The 6,186-nt window shown below is 46.1% G+C and overlaps 1 long non-coding RNA gene across 1 annotated transcript; it reads right to left on the reverse strand.

The window, feature by feature from the left end:
• Positions 1–2,767: 2,767 nt before the first annotated feature.
• Positions 2,768–3,901, reverse strand: LOC148125461 (uncharacterized). The gene is made up of 3 exons (XR_015744216.1): positions 3,480–3,901; positions 3,019–3,111; positions 2,768–2,906 (listed from the first exon to the last, which is right to left on the reverse strand). It is a non-coding gene; the product is annotated as an uncharacterized LOC148125461 (long non-coding RNA).
• Positions 3,902–6,186: the final 2,285 nt, after the last annotated feature.

Below are 6,186 nucleotides of genomic sequence, written 5' to 3' on the forward strand. Positions count from 1 at the left end.
AGTCTCACAGCTCTGATTTTACCTTCCTCCTGCGGCTAGCTGCCAGGGAAGGCAAGCCAGGGTCTGAGCCATTGTCGTTGCTGTGTTCCCTGCCAGCCCACATCTCACCCTTGTTATGAGTTGCCTACAGCCGCAGCGCTAACCTTGCCTGGCTTTGAGGCATTCTTGCTGGAAGAGAGTGTTTGCTGTTTGCTCATCATAGAATAAACAATCATTGACCTACAAAGAAGCTGGCGTCTTTCTTCATTTTAAGGCAAAACATCAAGACTCAAGGACCCGCTGAGACCTTGAAGTAATACAATAAGTTTATTAGAGCTGTTGTGGTAGTCCCAAAATATATTAATATAGTCTTTGTTTAAATATGTTCTTTGTCTCTGTAAATGCTAGAGCTTGATAGAAAGCTACTTTTCTGCCAGTGGGCTTCTATGATCAACCAATAAAGAGAAAAGAGAGAGAGAAAAAGAGAGAGAGAGAGGGAGGGAGGGAGGGAGAGGGAGAGAGAGAGAGAGACCAAACAATCCTGCTCTCAAGAAAATCGGGCTGATTGTTTGCATTTTCAGAAAATGTCTCCTTATTTCTAGGTCGAGAATCCTTCCTTGTTCAGTTTGCATCCATGATTCATTGTCCGGCCTTCGGGTGCCCTGAAAAAATGTTTGATGCCCCCCCATGTGTGGCAGCCCCTCAAATATTGGAACACTGCTGTCATGTCTCCCCTGGTCCTTCTTTCACTAGACTTGCCATGTCCAGTTTCTGCAATCATTCACCTTCATTTGAGGTTGGACTAGATGACCAAATAAAGTGGTCACTTCATGAGGAACAGTTCACTCCATTATGTGTCTTTTAGGTATAATTTTGGTAAATGAAATCCACCCTTGTCTCCATTGCCCTCTGGTCCTTGGGTGGCACTCCGAGGCTTTGAGTTGAGCCTGTGGGTGCATCTCGCAACCTCACCACAGCCACGGCCATCACCTCCCCCCTCGTTCTTGGCTTGGAACCCTGAGGTTCCTCAGTGCTCTGAGGACCTAGTGCACTTTGGCTGGGAGGTTTTTCAGTGCAGCTGACAGTGCAGCAGTGACTGATAAGGTTGGGGGTAAGGATAGGGCTTCCCCTGGTAAGGGTGGGGTCACCTGACTCCCCTGGCACACTAGGTGGCAAGTCAAGGGAAGGGAGGGAAAGAATTACTTTTCTTTTTCAAAAGGGCAAAAGGCCGCCATTCCTCCAATCAAGCGATGGGGAGAGAGAATGTCCCATGTGCCGGTCGCTTATGGGTTCCAAAGTCATTTCTGAGGAAGTCCACTTGGCTGGAGACCTCTCTGTGGAGATCTTCACTGCCTTTCTCCAAACATCTGTTCTGCTCCACTAATTCTTGGATTGCCATTCTGACAATGGTTCAATCCTTCTCTGCTGTCCTTCACAGTCTACTTCGGTTCTTCTATTGTGCACGCAAGTCTGGTCCTCCTGCTGCAGATTGTTGACATGCTTATTTTCCCCCACATTCAGAAGAGGGATGAGTTTCTCCTTCAGCTGGTCGGCTTATCTCAACAGAGGAACTTTGGTTTACTTGAGTGAGTTCACACTGTAGATTGTACAGATGGTTCTTATGTTCTTAAGAAGTTTCCAGACCTCTTTTAGGACTTTGTCAAAGGTTCTAAGGCAGCCTTCCCATGTTTGAGGAAGGCCACTTGGAAATTAAATTGCACAGGGCTTTCTGGAGTTCTTCAGTTTGTTTCATCAAAGATTTCTTCTCTGGACCTAACTGATGGATTGTTCTGGTGGCATGGTGCAATCTTTCTATTTTGCTACGCACAGTTTTGCAGATTTTCTGTTGTCATGTGAAGTTGATCTACTCTCTGCTTGAAACAACTGTGCTGCTCTTTCATCCATTGTTCGTCTTTCTTGAATTCCTGGATCTGAAAGTCAAAGGAATCTCTCATCTGCTTAATCTGGAGATGGGGACCATCCCTGGTCTCTGAGAGGTGCCAAGGATGTTCACTATAGGACCATTCCTTCACTCTTGCTGACCTGTTTGAAAAATGGAGAGACATGGTCACTTCCTCTCTCAGTTCAGTGGACATTTTGCTAACTGGCATTAAATCATCTGATGCCTTCAACTGGCCCAGTTTGAGAAACATTGATGTAATTCATGAAAACGGATCTCCATTCAATCTATCCTGACTTCCTATTTGTTACCCATTTGATTCTGAAGGTATATCTCCCATCAAAACACTCCAAAGCAGTCAGAATCAACAATTGATCAATTCAGCCATCTTTGCACTGCTAGGCTGGTTCTGATAAGAGTGAATAGTAGTGACCATTTGAATGAGGTAAGGGCCTACCCCCTCCAAAGTCTTACAAGTCCCATCCAAGGCATGAAAGCTTGGTGGGCCACCTTGAGACAATCCCTCTCTCTCAGCCGTAGCCTACCTCACCCGCTTGTTGTTGTGGGTTCGAAGGAGCCTTCAGTATGTTCACGGCCTTGAGCTATTTAGAGAAAGAATAAAGGTAGATAACAATCTAAAGAATAAGAATGAAAAATAAATAAATACGTCAAGCACCGGGCCAGGTGTGTTTGGGAAATAACCGCATTGCGCTGATAGAATCCCCTTTTAGGTTAATTTCCCACAATCATTGAGTCAGGTGACTTTCTAGCTTTGTGGGTCCTCAGTGCCTTTCCAACTGGGACATCCCGAAGCCAAATTATTTTTCGTAGATCGCATCACCATCCTGAACTAGCCAATTCCACAACGCTGGAGAAATGTACCTTTGCCATGGTGCGCCAGGTGTTCGGTCCCAGGTTTGGAGGCTGCTGACACTGTAGTTATAGGCACGTCCGTGTTCTGGGGTTGATCCCCACTTTTCTGATCTGGCCCCCTTAGTTCTTCCTTAATGGGAACTGTCTCTTCTTTCTGCCAAGGCCAAACAAGGGAGATCCTCATGATGCCCACCGTGCCATCCATCCAATCCACTCATTTCCAGGGATTGTGAGCAAAGCCTCCCAGCCCTGTGGTCCAGACTCACCAAGGGTGCTAGATGTTGCCATGGCAAACTCCAGCCAATGAGCTTAGGAGGGGCCTCTGATGTTACAAGGCAAGGGCTTTGATTGGCCTGGGCCTGAGTGTTGAGAAACAATCACCGACTAGTTATACAGGAATCTATAACATACATACATAGTTGAAGAACTTGGGACCTTTCATTTTGTTCAGGAAAAGAGCCAAGGATAGACAGAATTAAAATGAACTGCCACCCCTGCTCTTCCCCAGTTTAATTGTTCAAGCACACAAGCAAGCAAATAGGACTTTGGAATTGATGTCTGAGCTGCTCTACGTAAAGTCACTCCACCAAATACATGGAATAGGAGAATGGGAGTCAGCCTCTTTCAAACAATTCAGCCCTCTTTGCAGTGCTAGGCTGGTTCTGATAAGAGTGAATAGTAGTGACCATTTGAATGAGGTAAGGGCCTACCCCCTCCAAAGACTTACCAGTCCCATCCAAGGCATGGAAGCTTGGTGGGCCACCTTGAGACAATCCCTCTCTCTCAGCCGTAGCCTACCTCACCCGCTTGTTGTTGTGGGTTCGAAGGAGCCTTCGGTATGTTCACAGCCTTGAGCTATTTAGAGAAAGAATAAAGGTAGATAATGATCTAAAGAATAAGAATGAAAAATAAATAAATACATCAAGCATCAGGCCACGTGTGTTTGGGAAATCACAACATTGTGCCGATAGAATCCCTTTTTAGGTTAATTGCTCAAAATCATTGAGCCAGGTGACTTTCTAGCCTTGTGGGGTCTCAGTGCCTCGCCAACTGGAACATACCAATACCAATTTTTTTTCCTATATTGCATCACCACCCTGAACCAGCCACTTCCCCAACTCTGCAGAAATTTACTCTGGTGTGGAGGCTGCTGACACCATAGTTATAGGCTCCTCCGTGTTCTGTGGTTGAACCCCACTTTTCTAATCTTGCCCCCTTAGTTCTTCCTTAATTGGAACTGTCTCTTCTTTCTGCCAAGGCCAAACAAGGGAGATCCTCATGATGCCCACCGTGCCATCCATCCAATCCACTCATTGCCAGGGATTTTGAACAAAGCCTCCCAGCCCTGTGGTCCAGACTCACCAAGGATGCTAGATGTTGCCATGGCAAACTCCAGCCAATGAGCTTAGGAGGGGCCTCTGATGTCACAAGGCAAGGGCTTTGATTGGCCTGGGCCTGAGTCTTGAGAATCAATCACCGACTGTCTGCCTTCACCTGGGTGGGGTGGAGGGGGCTGACTTATTAATTGATTAGGGGGCTCTTAAGGGCCTTTTGCCAGTGAGCCCTGAATCCTCCTCAGGCAGAGCTCGTCCATCTGAATGGACAACCGTCCGTTGCCTGGAGAGCTGGGAAAGAACCGAATTTGCCCCTTGTTTGGGGGTTCTCCCTTGTATCTGGAATCTAGTATTAGAGATCCAGAGGATCAAGCTTTTCCTCTTGATGCTCAGATGAATAAGTGTTAAAAGAGAAATATGGGAAGGATTAGATATTATTCACCTTAAAAAGACCTTGTGAGAACGTGGCGAAAGAAATACGTGGATTAAACTTTGTACAGTCCATAACCAAATACCCTACAGTATTCCTCAAGTTACAACTTATCTGAATATATTTGGTTTGCACGTGTGTGCATACCCACATATTTTATTGTGTTTAACTTCTGGACTACGGTGATTAAAGTAACTATTTAATTTTTTAACTTGTATTTTTATTAAATGCTTTTGACAAGTTTGAACACATATTTTTATGGCATTCCGAATTGTTTCAAGGAAAATATCATTAAGAATTTAGCACTCTCTCTTTCCCTGCTACATCTTTTCTTTACCCATTTATAAATGACTTTTACGGTCAAATCTTCCCTAGGCTTCCCTAGCTTCTTCAGTGATAGGATGGGAGACCACCAGGAAAGGTCAGGAGGAGGGGACAAGGGAGTGGCAAAAGGAAGCAGAGCTGCTGGTGGCCAAATGTTAAGGCAGGATTTACCTCAGACCCTCAGTCACTCTCATTATAACCTTCCATCCTTCCCTTCTTTTTCCTTCTCCTTTCTTTCTTTTTCCTTCTGCTCTTTCCTTGCTTCGTCCTGTTTTCCCCACTGGAAATAGCTGTTTTGCAATACCCAAGGAGGGGACAATTTCCTAAGAGCTCACAGCTCAGGAACCCCAATGTGCACATGAGGTATCCCAGGGTGGGGAAGGCTGACGAGGGCTAGTGATAGAACAGGCCCTCAAACCCTCCCTGATCCATGAAGATACCTCATACTTTTCCCTCCCTCCCACAAGGACTTACCTTGCAAACATCTGTCTCCTCTCTTTGTTTCTCTGTTTCATTGCCTCTGAAGAAGGGAGAGGAAATTTGCCTGGGAAATGCTTTTTATGGTGAGAATGAGTGCTCCTGGGTGCTATAATTTCATGCAGATTCACGCTGATAAGCTTGGGCAAGGTCAGTTTATCAAAGACTTTCCCCTCACCCAAAGAGTGCAATAGGTGTTTCACTACTGGCACCAGATATGCGTTTTGCTGCAGCACTTTATTTAAAGTACATTAATTGTTAGATCGGTGGATCGGGTCACATAAGAGGCGAGGCACGATAGCGAACATTCAGCTCTTTATTATAGCTTGAGAAAAAGGACAGTAAAAGCTTTTGAGCCGCTTGGCTTTATACAGCCGGCCGGCGGTTCGGCGGCCAATGGCAGCACTTTATATCTCCCGTGATCGGCTCGGCCAATCGCAGTAGATTCTTAGCGCTCCAATCACAGGAGTTCAGTAAGCCAATCACGTTGCGGTTTTTCGTCTGTTGGAATGCAGTCTCCTCCCGCTTCCCCCAGGTCCAGGTGGCTGCTTTATCGAGTAGCCGGTGCAGGGATTCCGCCACAGTCGCCTTCTGGGGTAGGAAAACATTGTAAAAGTTAAGCAGTCCCAAGAATGCCTTGTTTGTTGGTGTGGGGGCTTCTTTGATGGCTCTGAGTTTCTTTCCTGTTGGGTGTATTCCGTGCCGGTCTAGGAGGTTCCCCAGGAATTCGACCCTCTCGGTGTAGAGTTGGCATTTGTTTCTTTTGACTTTAAGGCCGGCGTCTTTGAATTTGTTAAGCACCGCCCTTAAACGGGTTTCCAATTGTTCCTTGTTGGCAGCTGTGACCAGCACGTCATCAAAATAGGGGA

Source organism: Pseudonaja textilis, chromosome 6, assembly GCF_049901715.1.
Source record: "Pseudonaja textilis isolate UNSWEBS1 chromosome 6, rPseTex1.2, whole genome shotgun sequence".
Lineage (NCBI taxonomy): Eukaryota > Metazoa > Chordata > Lepidosauria > Squamata > Elapidae > Pseudonaja > Pseudonaja textilis.